The 18,026-nt window shown below is 38.5% G+C and overlaps 1 pseudogene; it reads right to left on the bottom strand.

Annotated features, from left to right (window-relative positions):
• Nucleotides 1-18,026, bottom strand: part of LOC127439638 (dynein axonemal heavy chain 2-like) — a 124,001-nt pseudogene that overhangs the window by 33,605 nt on the left and 72,370 nt on the right.

Genomic DNA, 18,026 nt, shown 5'->3' with positions numbered 1-18,026 from the left:
CTATCCCTTAAATGTAATACAAATCTTTGTTGTTTTCACATCTCACCCACATTGAAATATGGAAGAATATCATTATGTAAAAGGAAGTGCCTGCAAATACTAAGATTAAGGCAGAGAGCATCCTCAGAGTACCCCCCCACCCCCCAGAGAGGTACTACTTGTGCTTTCCATCAAAGCTGGACTTGGCGCATTGGAGCATGCGTACTTCTTCAACACGCTCATTAGTTCGAAACAAGTTTAACATCTGTGCAAATGAATCAGTACGTAAACACTGATTTAATCCACATTAGATTAGTCCTTATTGGTGCAAATTTGAATATGAAACTTTAACTTGGATAAGAACTTGAATGGCAAGGACTTGATATCTCACACTAGGAATGGGGTTCCACTAACGTGTCAGCTACACTTGTAGGATAACTTGTGTGCTTTTATAAGGAAATGTTGACTGTCACAACCAGAACTCCTTTTCTCATGAGTCAGCCTGCTACACTCGTGTCTATGTGAAGAAGTTCATGTTACAGGACATTTGGACACAAAAAGCCTTAACCCTTTTTGAAAAAGGAATTCTTGATTTCACACACGTTCACTGATATGCACATTCACTATTCTAGCATGACAATTAATAATTTCACCCCCATAAAATAAAGGAAGAGGTTGACCCGCTTACAACCTCTGCTCTAAGGTATTTTTATTTACTTTGTGTAAGACACTCACAGCCCTCATATCGAGGATGGGCGGCTCTACGAACTGAGGGCCCAGATTGTTGATGACGAAGGCCATGACACAGAGAGAGATGTGATCCTGTCTGAGAGATTGTACAGTCAGCATCTTCTGCAGCTCATTACACTTGCTATCCCATTCTCCTGCACTCATAGAGAGAGAATGAAAAAGAAAGAGAGATAAGACAAACAGGGCAGGGAGGCAGAGATTGGCATTCAGAGTCGGGAAGGAAGAGAGGGAAGGGAGCGATTAAGAAATTGGCTGATAATGTGTCTCACTTCACTAATTTTAAAGGGGTCTCCAGAGATTAAACTTGTCAAACAATGGCATGATTCGATATGACAGAAATTACTAAATAATGTCATAGGAATAATAAATAATGTCATTACCATTACAATTGAAGAGAGGGGAAATGACAGACTAACACTAATAATTAAAATATAGATACAATTTAATCAACAATTTCAGTTTTTATTGTTCAAAAACAATAACTAACACAAGCACACATCTGCAGGCCTCTGTCCATGCACACACACATTTATTACCAGGCAGCGTTGCTTTCTCTGGTTCTGGACTGGTGTACCAGAGGTGCCAGACTCGAAGGTGCTGCTCAAACGAGGCCATGAGTCCATGGAAATTCAGTTCTGTTATGTTGTCCCAGTTAGAGTCCGACAGCCAGCTAGAGCAGGCTTTATCCATCTGTTTCTTCTTATCCAGTACCTATCACACATACACACAAACACAATGATGCACAACTCAGATTGCTTTATGTAACATGAGGACTTTTTCCATTTTTAATCTGATCTCAACAGTCCTCACTAGTCCTCCCCGCAGGAAAAAGCCATATTCATCCATGTTGAGTTTGCCGGATGCCTCCAGGATCTTGGCACACATGTGGAAACTGAACAGAAGCTTGTGACACTCAAACAGCCCGCGACAGGTGTACCTGCAAACGGATCAAACATGCCAACATGAAAACATCTGAAAGTCACATAAAATGATTAAAGCACATCAAATCTATGACACGCACATGACATGACCACCAACAGCACTGCATGATAAGCATGTGTGTTTGTATGATGATATATACATTAATTAGGAATGTAAAAGTGAATGCGTTAACTTATGAGATGTAAAAAGATTCATAATTTAAAATGTTTGATGCTGTGAAATGTGTTTTAACAGAGTTAATGAATTTACTGTAACACTTCTGTGTGATTTCTAAAGAACACACAATACTCATGAGCACTCATTTATCATTTATAAAAGCTTTTTTAACAGCTAATTAATTTATCTGACTAATAACTGATTTAAAAAAATTCATTTACTTGATCAAATCCAAATGGGACATTTAAAATATTAAAGTTATTTGAGGTCTTTGTATGGAGAAATTTAATCATCATTGAAATTCAGTAAGTCTAAAATATCACCTATGAGCAGAACTACTGTTGATGGTACGAACTACTGCGTCATCAGTCGAACACCTTTGAAACATATCACTTTTTTTTCTTTCCTTAAAAGACTGAATGCATTGAAACTTGATGAACTTTAATAGAAAAAATATATATATATTTGGAGGCAAATTTCTGCAAATTAAAAATTGGAGATTAAAATTATCACTTGAAACGGCATATTTGAATGCACGTGAACACACATAAGATTTGAGAGCTATGGTGGTGAGGAACAATTTCCGCAAATGATGACTTAAATTTCGGAATGTTTCCCACACAAAGCTATTATATAGATTCAGAAGACTCAGAATATAGGGCACAAGTCATATTGACTTCTTTTATGCTTTTTTAAAAAAATAAAATATATACAGGTATATATATATATATATATATATATATATATATATATATATATATATATATATATATATATATATATATATATATATATATAGGTTTTTGGAGTCATTTTTGGAGCTTGACAGCATCCATACCATTTACTTTCTTTTTATAGAAAAGAGCAGCGTGAACTAGGGCTGGGTATCGCCAGCCACCTTACGAGACGATGCGTGTATACACGATACACGTCACTATTCGAAATATTGCGATACATCACGATACGTATATCAAGATTCGAGATGTCACGATACATTACCATATCATGATTCGATTCTGATTCACAAGCTTTCAATTCCAATTCATCTGGGTATATTTCAGTTAAAATGTCCATTTTGCTTACACATGAAATCAATTCTCTCTCAGCTGATGCTGTTATTAATTATACCGGGGACCTTCTTATTTGTTAAAGTACGGAAATATTAATTTTACAAATTGTATTTAATCGTTAGTTTTTCATCATTTTGGTCACATTTTAGCTTTTTAAAAACATACAAAGTCCACGTTTTCCATCAATAATTACGTTTTCAAATTGCATATATTATATTCCATATATATTTTGTTAGATGTTTGATGTTTTACATGCCTAATTTGCACTATTTACAAATATTTACACTGATATGTAGAAAAAGTGCTAACAACATAAAGTGCTAGTCTCTTTAAGACCAGCGGCAGGGACTCTGACAGAAAAAGTCATAAAGTGGAATGACCCTAGAGCCAACACGTGAGAGAGGCCCAGCGTATCCACAAGAGAAACGGGCTCGGTTTCAGTCACTCTCGCTCCTCATAGAAGCGTCTCTGAATGCACTGCAGAACGCTGCTCTTTATTGAAATGCTGGACATAATATGACCACACAAATAGTTGAATATAATTATTGATACATGGATCGAAATTATCAATACAATATCGTGAGAAAAGGTATACAATGTTTGATTGTATCGACACAGCCCTAGTGTGAACATTCAGAAAGTCAATCTTTAGAATAATATGAAGCTGAGTAAATGATGACAGAATTTTCATTTTTGGTGAACTATTCCTTCAATCACTACAAAATTATTTTATAAAAATAAATAATCGAAATTAAGTATTTTTCATGCATGTGCGTGTGACCTGTAGACGGCATAAGTGTGGTGTCTGTTGAGATTGTTGATCCTCTTCTCTAGTTTGTGGCTGCGGAGGCTGCTCTCTATGCTCAGGATAAACAGGTTGATGTAGGCGTCCAGAGAGAACTGATACATGGGATCTATACGACCCAGATCATTCAGCACGAAGAACAGGATGGATGCCCTCTGGGCACCTGGCGGTAGTTCTGAACACACACACACACACGCGCACACACACACACACACACACACACACACACACACACACACACGCACACACACACAGAAAGTGGTGTCTATAGCTTTATCTGCCTCTTCCGCTGTCAACATCCTCATCTCAGCAGTCTTTTTATCTCTCTCCCTTATTCAGAGCCACAATCTTTAATCCAATCTGGCACCCTTTCAGCACCCTACCTCACACTATCCATCTCTCCTTGACCTCCCCTCATCTCCCTCTCTCTAACCTCTCTGGCAGTATTGATTTGGCTCTCCGTCAGTTTGCTGATCTCTAGTTGTTCTACTGCCTCTGTGGCCGTGAATTTGGAGGTCTGCAGGGTGTTCACCAACTGAACGTCATCCAGCAAGGAGCCGGTTGTCTCGTTCAGCAGTCTACACATACATGTGCGCACACAAATGGATGAGATGCCGTTGGCTGTGTTTACAAAATCAGATTTTTTACTCTCATCTGACACAGAATAGACAGGTTTACACGTGTAAACGCAAAAATCCGCACGAGATCTGATTGTTTTGCATCTGATCTGAGCCACTTCCAAATGTGGTTTTAAATCAGATACACATCTGATATCTGGACATCTGACTTACATCTAAACACGTATATCTGATTCCCCTTGGCTTTTCTTAACTGCGTGTCCTTATGAAGCAGACGTGCCTGTAGGCGCTCGCAAAAAAACTCAAAGCTTCTCTTGTTCTTGTTTTTTTTACCCACTACCTATCGTCAAATGTGTGGACTTGGTCCCACCACTACTGATTTCTAGCTCTATTCGGATGGAAGAGACCTTTTTCACACTCCGGGTTTTGTAACGCGGAAATAAACGTTTGCAGGGTAAATGGGAGTGAATTCTAGATCACAGCAAATCTTATTTTCACTTATCCATTTGCTCCAAGAGCAAAAGAAAAAATCCACTCTTACATTTGAATGACTTTCCAGAAGAGGAACAAATTAGAGAGTGGTGGATTAAGACAGTAAAGTGGGAGAAGATGATAAATTTACTGTCACTCTCTCAGCAGCTGTAATAGAAATCCCGTCGCAGCTGTTGTAATTCATTTTTTAAAACTAATTCAAGGGTAATATAACACAAAGCATAATGTTATAAATTTACACTCAATATTTAAATAAAATTATAATATAAAAAATTACAATATTCACGCTGCTAAATAAGGCGGAATCGCATCATCACAGTCTGTGAAAAAGGTCTGTTAGTTATGGGGACGTGGGGTAATGTAAATAATTACCAGAGCTTCTCAGTTATTTTAATTAGTGATGGGTCGTTCATTTTGAACGAATCTTTTATGTGACTCAGAAGAACGAGTAGTCTCAGAGAGTGATTCGTTCATTTTGTGTTGACTGCGCATGTGCATTGCGCAACCTCCGTTCGTTTGTTATGTGAAAACCGCATAGGTGCTGTACAGGAAACAGAAATGATTAGTTCACCTCTCGAGTCTTTTGGTCCGAGTTGTTCATTCTTTTGTCACGTGACAGCTGTATGTGCAAAGCGTATATGCGTGACAAATGAACGAACGACTCGGACCAGAAGACTTGAGAGGTGAACTAATCATTTCTGTTTCCTGTGTGAGCAATGCATAGCGTATACGGCTGTCACGTGACAAAAGAACGAACGACTCGAACCAGAAGAGTTGAAAGGTGAACTAATCATTTCTGTTTCTCATAATTTGTCCTTGGCTGCATTATCAGTTTTTCCATATTGGGACTATGATCACAGTTTGTGTAAGTATTTGGCTATTGAAAATGTAACATTTTAATTTAATTCTACTCAAATTGACGAAATGAACTAAATTACTTGAAAAACGATTCGTTCATTTTGCTGAACGAAACTCAAAGATTCAAGTCAGTAAAATGATCCGATCTTCCCATCACTAATTTTAATCCCGTGTGAATCGGTCGTGTCAGGTTCCCGGACTTTTTCCGGACTGTGCGTTCCCACGCCGGTACAAATTACAGTGTGATTACCTACTATAAAATGGTCTGTAAAAATAACCCCTGGTACTATTAATCCAGTGCAAATTAATAAAAAGCCCATAAATCTGCAGTTTCCAGCACTTGAAACCTTTAAATATTAAATATTTACCCATGTAAAAGAGAAACGCGCAGTTTTTGTTAATGATTTGAGCAGAGTGAGTGTGAGAAATTGTGTTGAGCCCCGCGTTTCGGAACATAAAATTACATAATAAGGGATTGTCCATATTTTTTAAAGATTACAGGCTTGATACTGTCACCAGTTCTGTTGTATTTAGCCAGAAAGTCCAATCAATTTCTTCTTATAATCACCGATACAGTATATGATCATGTTTAATATGTCCTGCATAATTAATAAGCACATTATATATTTTCGAATAGGTCAGTTACGCGTGACAGCAGTGTGTAAATGCTGTATACACACCCATCTTTGTGACATTTAAAGACATTGCTTAACCTGTGCATGCGAATTGATGGTAAATATCACAGATGTCCGCAGTAATAATGACTTAACGGACATTTGTCAGGATCGCTTTAGCCACACTTCTCCTCTAACCGCTGTTGAAATCATTAAAGCCGTGCTTACCATGGCAGCAGTAAAACATTTTTTTTTTTTTTTGCCTAATTAATTGTGTGCAATTTTTCCTACTTTTGAAAATATTAAATAGCAGAAGGCCATTCAAGACTCGAGGGTGAACCGTGGCGCTCATAACTGAAAGCGATCAGCAATGGAAGCATTCAAGTTTGGGCAGGAGATTAATGTAAACACAGATATCAGATGCGAGTCGTGTCTTCAGTGAATGTAAACAGGCAGGACAAAAAATCGGATCAGTGCATTAAGCCATGCAGTGTAAATGCTGCCTTTTACATTTTAATTCAATTCCTGAGTCTGAATTGAATTTGAATTGTAGAGGCAAACTGAATTTAGAATTGTAATTGTAATTTGAATTTAAGGAAGTAGAATTCAAATTAATTCAAAAGAAATAACTGTAGTAAAATTAATAATACATTTCATTTTTGCAGTATGAGTTACTCATAAACGTGTTATTAGAGCTATCAAACAAACATGCAATTAATTTAAAAGGTTTAACATAATTTTTTTTCTTAATCACAATTAATGCATTTAACAATTTAACATTACATTCCATTTAAAAATGTGTTAATTGTTTTGACACTATTTGAACTCCATTTAAAGAAATGTCTAATAAGTTGAGAAGATGTACTCTACAAACAGTATCATTAAAATCTAATTTTTATCTAACAGATCAAATTTTTGGTCACAAAAGTTTTTTTTCTTCTCTCTGTTGTAAGAGAGACTTACATTTTTTGTATTGCAATTCAGTGAATTTCTCTTTCTGCCATTCTGTGAGCTGTTTGAATTTGAATTCAATTTGAATTAAATTCTAATTCTAACTCATGAATCCATAGGGAACCAATTCTTAAATGTTGCCCAACCCTGATAAATACACTGATTATTAGAGTTACACTCTATTATTAAACTCTGTTATTAGAGTAACACTTGTATAAAGATGTCATTGCAGTGCTGGGGCATGTGTGAGTGTGTGTGGTGCCCACTGCAGGATCTCGTCCTCTAGTTCTTGGAGTTTCCTCCTGCCTGAAGCGATGTTCATCACCAGAGATTCCTTCTGCTCCTCCAGCTCAGGGTGCTCCTTTCTTACCACAAACCCCAGCAGCTGGGCCTCCAGACCCTGACATGAGCACACACACTATGTATTACAGTATTTCATCCTCAAAGACCTTTTTCCCCCGGAGCAAGTGCAATCTTTTTGCAGTAACACACACACAGACTTGTTCTTTATCAGCAAAGTTGACAATGGTGGTTTTGGAGGAGATCTCAGGGGTGTAATGAGGATTGGACAGTTTGGTGGTCATGCAGAAATGAAATTCAGGACTGTATTCCACCTCTTTATCTCCTTGCTTCAGCAAGAACCTCCCACCTGCAGAACACACACATAACAAGCAATCATGTAGCAGAAATGTTAATCCAAAGCAATTTAAATTACATTTATCACAAGGACATTCCATAGATAATTGTTTTCCAACTATTTTTCTTGAGGCACACCAACTGTAAACATTTTGGATGTCTCCTTGCATCTATTTCAGTTCTTGGAGTCTCTACTAATGAGCTGATGAGTTGAATCAGGTGCATTAGAGTAAGGAGACAAAAAACTGTACTGTTGGTCTGCCTTCAGGAACAGGGTTGGGAAACACTGCCTTAGATCACCCACTGCAGGATTCAAACCTACAACATTTCCATTACCAGCCCAGAGCTTTAACCACCACATATACACAGATAACAGGTTACTATTTGGCAGTCAGTGTTGAGTCATGTATGTGTTTGACAGTAACTGACCAACTCGGTGAAGGGACTTGTTGAGGATGGGGGCCAATGAAGGGTCCAGTTCCTCTTAAACGTTCTGCAAAAGAACCAGGGATCCAAACTGCACTGCGCTCTCCAGGATCCGTAAGAGATCAGGCATCTGCAGGTCTATTACCTTCAACCCCTGAGTGAGAGGGAGAGAGAGAGAGAGAGAGAAAGACAAAAAAAAAGAGTATAAGGTCAAAAAGAAGACACAAGGACATACAGAGAATCACATCAACTAGGGAGAAAAAAAGAGAAGATAGCAGAGAGGATAAATATGATTCAAAAGTGATGAATGTACGTTGGAGAAAGAAAATATGTGAACAAGAGAGAGAAGAGCTGGAGGTGGCAGAAAAGTGGCTTCAGCTCTGTCATTTCGTTATTGTTCATAAATGTCAGCGTTTAACTGTAGCGTGTGAAAGGCACTCACCGCTCCAGACACTCACCACTACAGATGAAAAAAGATCTGCAAAGAGGAGGAAAAGGTCACAGAGAGAGAGAGAGAGAGAAGGACAGAAGACTGAAGCTGCACAGCAAATTATTCTGAAAGATGAGTGACTGTAAGTGTGTGTGTGTGTGTGTGTGTGTGTGTGTGTGTGTGTGTGTCCTCCCATATCTCCTTTTAACACACCTGACAACCATTTTGCACTCAGAACCCTCAACTATCTGTCTGTCTGTCTGTCCGTTTATCTCTGTCTGTCTGTCTGTCTATCTATTTGTCTGTCTCTCCGTTTATCTCTCTGTATGTCTCTCTATTTATATCTCTGTATGTCTATCTGTTTATCTCTCCATCCATCTGTCTGTCTATCTATCTGTCTTTCTGTCTATCTGTTTATCTCTCCATCCGTCTGTATGTCTGTCTGTTCATTTATCTATCTATCCATTTATCTCTCTGTCTGTTTGTCTGTCTATCTGTATGTTCGTTTATCTATCTGTTTATCTGTCTGTCTGTCTGTCTATCTATCTATCTGTCTGTCTCTCTGTTTATCTCTCTGTCTGTCTGTCTTCTCTATATATCTGTCTATCAGTCTGTCTATCCGTTTAGCTCTCTGTCCATATGTCTATCTATTTATCTATCTGTTTATCTCTGACTGTCTATCTATCTATCTATCCATTTATCTTTCCATCTGTCTGTCTGTCTATCCATCCATCCATCCATCCATCCATCCATCCGTCCATCTGTCTGTCTGTATATCTGTCTGTCTGTCTATCTATCTATCTATCTATCTATCTATCTATCTATCTATCTATCTATCTATCTATCGGTCTGTCTGTCTGTCTGTCTATCCATTTATCTCTCTGTCCATATGTCTATCTATTTATCTATCTGTTTATCTCTCTGACTGTCTATCTATCTACTGTATCTATGTATCTACTGTCTGTCTGTCTGTCAATCTATCTATATCTATCCATTTATCTATCCATTTATCTTTCCATCTGTCTGTCTGTCTATCCATCCATCCGTCCGTCCATCCGTCTGTCTGTATATCTGTCTGTCTGTCTGTATATCTATCTATCTATCTATCTATCTATCTATCTATCTATCTATCTATCTATCTATCTGTCTGTCTGTCTGTCTGTCTGTCTATCTATCTATCTATCTATCTATCTATCTATCTATCGGTCTATCTGTCTGTCTGTCTGTCTATCCGTTTATCTCTCTGTCCATATGTCTATCTATTTATCTATCTGTTTATCTCTCTGACTGTCTATCTATCTACTGTATCTATGTATCTACTGTCTGTCTGTCTGTCAATCTATCTATCTATATCTATCCATTTATCTATCCATTTATCTTTCCATCTGTCTGTCTGTCTATCCATCCATCCGTCCGTCCATCTGTCTGTCTGTATATCTGTCTGTCTGTCTGTATATCTATCTATCTATCTATCTATCTATCTATCTATCTATCGGTCTGTCTGTCTGTCTGTCTATCTCTCTATCTATCTATCTATCTATCCATCTGTCTGTCTGTCTCTATCTATCTATCTATCTATCTATCTATCTATCTATCTATCTATCTATCTATCTATCTATCTATCTGTCTGTCTGTCTGTCTGTCTCTCTCTCTCTCTGTCTATCTATCTATCTATCTATCTATCTATCTATCTATCTATCTATCTATCTATCTATCGGTCTGTCTCTCTGTCCGTATGTCTATCTATTTATCTATCTGTTTATCTCTCTGATTGTCTATCTATCTACTGTATCTGTATCTATCTGTCTGTCTATCTGTCTATCTATCTACTGTATCTATGTATCTACTGTCTGTCTGTCTTCTGTCTATCTATCTATCCATTTATCTTTCCATCTGTCTGTCTGTCTGTCCATTTATCTCTCTGTCTGTCTGTCTGTCTGTCTATCTATCTGTCTATCCATTTATCTATCAGTCCGTCCGTCCATCCATCTGTCTGTCTGTCTACCTATTTATCTATCTGTTTATCTCTCTGTCTGTCTGTCTATCTATCTACTGTATCTATGTATTTACTGTCTGTCTATCTATCTATCTATCTATCTATCTATCTATCTATCTATCTATCTATCTATCTGTCTGTCTGTCTGTCTGTCTGTCTGTATATCTGTATATCTATCTATAATGGAGAGAGTGTGTGTATTTATGTGCATTTGTGTTCGGAGGGAGTGATAAATGGAAGGTGTATTCTGCTGAAGGAGAGCAGGTGAGGAGACACATCCCCAAAGGAGAGGCAGTATCCAACACACAGGAGGATTGGGTTTGGAGAATATGTACTCTAATTAAGGGCTCTGAAAACAACTTGTCTGTGGGTAAGACGGTAAGTAATGTGACAAGGCATTGTGGGTTATGTTTTTCTCAGTGGAGAAGTAGATCTAATGCTGTCTAATAATTATGGCTGTCTCTTTTTCTTTGTTTCAGGGGATTTTTATGACAAAATAATGCAGTCTATATTACCAAAATTGGCACTATGAACATGTATAATGGGAAGGAGAAAGACTGAAGTCTGTGCGTATGTTTGTTTGTGTGAAATATTCACTCTTTTAGACTCCATGTTCTTAATCCATTTTAGCGCTTGTCCTTGAGGGTCCACCATTAGTGGCCATCTGTGTGGAAGGACAGAGAAAGAGAGAGAGGAAAAACAGAAAGAAACATTAGCTCTCACTATAAATGCACATCACATTATCCATAAATAGGCTATTTCATAATAATCCATAATCTCAAAATGCCATTAATCAGTTTGGTGTGTGTGTGTGTGAGGGAGGAAATTAGCATAGGCTCTAAATGAACAATCAGAGAAAACTGAGCTTACTATTATCTTTAGCTAATTATTCTCCAATCACTATTCATTACTGCCCATTATTCATGAGATATCATCATTATTCCAATTAGTGTTAAGGGACTGGCTCTCTGAGCCTGACTGGTTGCCACGGGTGACAATGACTCCGTTCTCTGTGGAGAAGGCGTCAGATGGGAGGCCTTGGATATTCCACTTTTGCACTGCTGTGGGTTTAGACAGGAACACCGCAAAACTGAACCCTGGAGAACATGGCGCATCCAATTCTCTCACCTAGAGATGAAACGGACAGTGGAGGATTGGGGCAAGGACATTTGAATAAGAGGAAAGAGAAATAAAGTGTTAGAGCCATCATCTGCATAATATCGTAATAAAACTGTAAAATGGAGAGAACTATGCAATAACAGAAAAGGATTCACTGCAAAATGACAGCACATTACTGGAAGTGCTCTCTAGACACATCTGATGTCTGATTAACAGGTATCAATAAACAATGAGCCTTAACCCCGAGTCCATATTTTTTGCTAAAGACAGAAGAATTAGTGGAGTTTGCTAAGGCAAGCATCACTATTATTGTTCTGAACAAACCCCTAACACTAAGTATTAAGCTTTAGCATGTTACTCATCCTGCGCTGTTTGTGTTATGGAAATGAATGATACCTGAATTTGTCCATTGTTAAGGAGAGGTGTGCTATTATTTCTCTATGCAATCAAACTTGCAATGTTTTTGGAACCGACTCGCAATGGCCATAGTGACCACTTAGAGCACCTTAACAACTGCATAGCCATGGATGGTTTGATTATTGATTGATTGGCACCTGTTTCATCCAGATATTTGTGACCAGCTCATCTCTGTAATTGGACAGGAAGGGGCCCACCTGGCCAAACACACACAATCACATTATAGACTTATGCTTAAACAAACCTGGTAACTGGATTTTGTGCATGCTTGTGTTTGTGTTTTTTTTCCGTACAGCTACTGTCTCCTCCCAGCAGATGCTCTCTTCCGCCAGTCCAGACACCAGCTTTCCGGCCCGGTCAAGTTTCAGCTCCATGTCCTCAGACTTCCTCCGTAGCTCCTCTTTCTGGGCCAGCTTTTCATCATACTGTCTCTTTAACTGATCTAGCTTCTCTCCTACCTACACATACACACACACACACACACACACACACACACACACACATAAATATGTTTTTAGCACAATATCACTTAAATAACACTAACAGTAACAAAACCTTAAACTCACACACACATTTGCACACATTAAATGCAGTGCTGGTGGACACACAAACACACATGCATGCACACACACACACGTACCTCTTGGAGTTTGCTCTGGGCCTCAGCCAGTGCAGCCTGTTTCTCAGCCAGTTGAGTCATTGCTCCATTCAGCCTGGCTCTCTTTGGCTCTACCACCCTGTAGATGCAGCCATAAACCTGACATAAACACGCACATGTGCATTGAATGAGAACACATAAAAATCCTATGCTTCAATGTCACACTCTTAGAAACTCTGTTGTTTGTATAAAATTGTTTATAGACATACAGAGGCCCCAAAAAGTATTTGGACACTAAAGCCACACTTGTATGCGAAATTTATGAATGTCATTGCATTACATAACAAAATATCTATCCAAGTGGTATTTATTTGAAAGACAAAAAGTACAAACACACTTTACAAATAAATCTGTTCAGTTTCAAATTATAAAACAATCGATATTCTGTTCAAAATTCACACAAAAAGTATTTGGACACTTTATGGCTGTCATATTGGAACATGTCCATAGTTTTTGTGACAAAATTCACCTGTGGCTACTCTGATTGAACACCTTTGTGAACTTGAGTGGAACTGACGGACCCATTTATATTAGGTGTCTTTAACTACTTTGTTCTTAAGCATTTGATACACTGTACTTATTATGTACATACGTGTTGTTGCATTGTACTTACTGTACATTTGAAGTACCTGCATTTAATTGCATCTATAGTTACACTGCTAAAGGGATAGTTCACCCAAAAATGAGAATTCTCTCATCATTTACTCACCCTCATGGCATCCCAGATGTGTATGACATTATTTTTACTGCAGAACACAAAAGAAGATTTTAAGAAGAAAATCACATAAAGGCAGCATAAAGGTAATCCATAAGGAATCTTCAGAAGCAATATAATCTGTGAGGGGCACAAACAAATTTAAGTCCCTTTTTTACTATAAATCTCCACTTTTGACCAGCCTAATGAGTAGGTGGCTGAATGTGAATGTGTAGATTTTCAGTAAAAAAAAGACTTAAATATTGATCTGTTTCTCACCCACACCTATCATATCGCTTCTGAAGATATGAATTTAACCTCTGGAGTCTTACATATTACTTTTATGCTGCCTTTATGTCCTTTTTGGAACTTCAGTCCTCTGTTCTGGTCACCATTCACATGCATTGCGAGAAAAAACAGAGCAAGAGTAGGTTCTAATAATCTTCATTTGTGTTCTGCAGAAGAAAGAAAGTCAAACACATCTGGGATGCCATGTGGGTGAGTAAATGATGAGAATTTCAATTTTAGGTGAACTGTCCCTTTAACTTTACCCCAAACCCAAACCCTAACCCTAACCCTACTCCTAAACCTGCTTGTACCTGAACCTCAGTAGCAGCAAATGTGAAACTTGCAAGAATTTTGCAGAACAACATTTATTTACACAACAAATACATTGTATTGTATGCATTTTATTGTAAGTACATACAGTAGTAGTTAAAGTCAGATAATATAAAGTGGGACCAAACTGACTTTATACAGTTGTGCTCAAAAGTTTGCATACCCTTGGAGAATTGGTAATATATGTACCATTTTTAAAGAAAACATGAGTGAGCAGGAAAAACACATTTCTTTTATTTCTTATGAGATTCATATTCAACTGTAGGTTATAACAGAATGGCACAATCATAAAACAAAACATGGCAACAAAGAAAAAAATTCAAAAGGCTGCATACCCTTAGTTCTTAATACTGTGTATTGCCCCCTTTAGCATCAATGACAGCGTGCAGTCTTTTGTAATAGTTGTCTATGAGGCCCCAAATTCTTGCAGGTGGTATAGCTGCCCATTCGTCTTGGCTAAATGCCTCCAGGTCATGCAAAGTCTTTGGTCGTCTTGCATGAACCGCACGTTTGAGATCTCCCCAGAGTGGCTCGATGATATTAAGGTCAGGAGACTGTGATGGCCACTCCAGAACCTTTTTCTGCTGTAACCACTGGAGGGTCAACTTGGCCTTGTGCTTAGGGTCATTGTCATGCTGGAAAGTCCAAGAGCGTCCCATGCGCAGCTTTCGTGCAGAAGAATGCAAATTGTCTGCCAGTATTTTCTGATAACATTCTGCATTCATCTTGCCATCAATTTTCACAAGATTCCCCGTGCATTTAGAGCTCACACACCCCTAAAAACATCAGTGAGCCACCACCACGCTTCACAGTGGGGATGGTATTCTTTTCACTATAGGTCTTGTTGACCCCTCTCCAAACATTGCGCTTATGTTTGTGACCATAAAGTTCTATTTTGGTCTCGTCACTCCAAATTACAGTGTGCCAGAAGCTGTGAGGCGTGTCAAGGTGTTGTCGGGTATATTGTAACCAGACTTTTTTGTGGCATTGGTGCAGTAAAGGCTTCTTTCTGGCAACTCGACCATGCAGCTCATTTTTGTTCAAGTATCGTTGTATTGTGCTCATTGAAACAACCACACCGTCTTTTTCCAGAGCAGCCTGTATTTCTCCTAAGGTTACCTGTGGGTTTTTCTTTGTATCCCGAACAATTCTTCTGGCAGTTGTGGCTGAAAACTTTCTTGGTCTACCTGACCTTGGCTTGGTATCAAGAGATTCCAGAATTTTCCACTTATTAATAAGTGATTGAACAGTGCTGACTGGCATTTTCAAGGTTTTGGATATCTTTTTATATCCTTTCCCATCTTTTATTAAGTTCCATATCCTTGTTACGCAGGTCTTTTGACAGTTCTTTTCTGCTCCCCATGGCTCAGTATCTAGCCTGCTCAGTGCATCCATGTGAGAGCTAACAAACTCATTGACTATTTATACACAGATACTAATTGCAATTTAAAAAGCCACAGGTGTGGGAAATGAACCTTTAATTGCCATTTAAACCTGTGTGTGTCACCTTGTGTGTCTGTAACAAGGCCAAACATTCAAGGGTATGTAAACTTTTGATCAGGGCCATTTGGGTGATTTCTGTTATCATTATAATTTAAAAAGGAGCCAAACAACTATGTGATAATAAATGGCTTCATATGATCACTATCCTTAAATAAAAGACAGTTTTTTTGCATGATAAGTCATATTTTCAAAATCAATGCCAAAATTTCACAATTTCTGCCAAGGTATGCAAACTTTTGAGCACAACTTTATATCCACTAAAAATGAATTTGGGACCAGCTGGTTAAAAGTAATCCAAGAAAAAAAAAAAAAATGGAAATAGTTCTGAGGAAATCCCATTGCATCTTTTGTTATTGATTAACCCCATAAAATGATATTCATACATTTTTAAGTGCGACTTAAAGCCCAAAGTATACTTCGGTCAGATGTGAACACTAGTCGTCTGCGTACAGATAGTATGACGCAAATTTAATCATTAGCTTAGTGCTCGAGCACTGAACATGTGCGGCCCGATTTTTCTAACTGCACGTACTCTGAATTTGCAGTATATGTGCATGTGCCTAGAATCATTTGCAATTATTAGTAGGTCCACAAGGTGACAACACTCACAGTTGAGCCACTGCTGTCATGAAGAAGCACTAGAAGATGTAACATAAACATTAAGAGATGAACGTAGAAACAACAACAGCGGATGTGCACGTCAAGAGTGCGTGTGTGAGGATGTGTGTGAGAAACCTGCATTTGTATAACTCGAGTCTGAAGGACTATAAAGACATCTTTATGGGTCTAAACTCCTGAAGAGAAATAGTCCAGTATCTCATAGCAGTCGTAGCGCGTATGCACCAACTGCCTGTGTATGTGCACCGTCAAATAAAGTATACTTTGAAAACGCTAAGCATTCACGTCAAAACTAAAGTATAGTGTACTTTGGGCTTCAGTGTTCAAAAGTGCCCAAATGCCTTTTGGAGCCACTGTATATTGTGAGGGTTAATACATGTTAATACATTTGTCTGTGTGTTTGTGTACCTCCATAGTCCTGACCCACATGCAGAGGGACTTGGCAGCAAGTGAGACCCATCCAATGATCTCGGGCTGGAAGTCGGAATGCGTGCAGTACTGCCTGGTAGTCCTTAGCACACAGTCAGAGATGTTGTCCTTATCAAAATTCACCAACTGCTTAATGAAGTTGGCCTCTCCTAAAACAAATGGCTTGAATTCAGCCTCAAGCAACCACATATTTCATTCTTTTCTGCAATCTGTTCTGTGGTTCTGTGCTTACCACTGTATTATGCTGACCTTTTTAAATATATCCTGGCATGCTAATGAATCAACCAACCTCCCCTTGCCAGAGTGTTTCTCTCTCTATTCAGCTCATGTGATTTTTGTAATAAAGTAGTCTGGTATGGATTTCATGGCTGGACCAATGCCTAAATCCATGTGTGACATCAATGTGATGGAGTGATTTAATAAAGATCTGTAACTTTCTCTTTTTCATACCCAGTTGTCCTTTGGCCTCCGCCCAGGCTGGTTCACATCCTCTGAAGATCATAACTGCCTGCATGACAGTCTCCACTAGAGCTGGAGGTCTGCCATAAGACTTGATATCCGTCAGGTCTTTCTTATTCAGTGACTCAAGAGCCTGTAGACAAACCGTGACATTTTTACCCTTTTACATTTACTGATGAGAACATTATTTATCCAATCCACATTTTAAGTTATGGTAGATTACACTGTAGTTTTATAATATTGTGTTGTAAGTAATGGTCGTATGAATGTAGAATGACTTTCATGGCTTCATCTAGAGCAGGAAGTGCTTCATCTAGATCTCTCTGAGCATTCTCTGCCATGGACTTACACTTCATTTCCTCTGCTTCAATTTTTTCACTGTGAGCACCTACCACCTACACACACACACACACACACACACACACACACACACAGACAAATATAAATATCACAAGAATGCACCCCATCTAACATGTATGAAGAAAACAACACAAACACACACAAACACAACATATTACCAAACACTCATTCCCAGATGCTCATAAACATCAGGACGCACACCAGCTAGCAAAAAGACACAAACACACACACCTTCTGCTGTTTGTCTGTCTCTCTCTTCTGCTGCACAATAACAACCAGATATTCCTCACCCTGTTTTTGGAACTCTGCTACTTTTTTCTTGGTGTCCTCAAGCTCCACAGATATGGCCTCCACCTTCCTGCGTGTCGTCGATCTTAAACAAGCCGTTCCTCAACTTAGACACCTGCTCTCCAAGACAACAACCTGTTTTCAGGACAAACACTTTGTTATAGTTAGTTTAGGAGATTT

This window comes from Myxocyprinus asiaticus, chromosome 1 (genome assembly GCF_019703515.2).
Source record: "Myxocyprinus asiaticus isolate MX2 ecotype Aquarium Trade chromosome 1, UBuf_Myxa_2, whole genome shotgun sequence".
NCBI classification, from domain to species: domain Eukaryota; kingdom Metazoa; phylum Chordata; class Actinopteri; order Cypriniformes; family Catostomidae; genus Myxocyprinus; species Myxocyprinus asiaticus.
The sequence above is the reverse complement of the archived record's forward strand: the minus strand, read 5'-3'. Positions and strand labels throughout refer to the sequence as shown.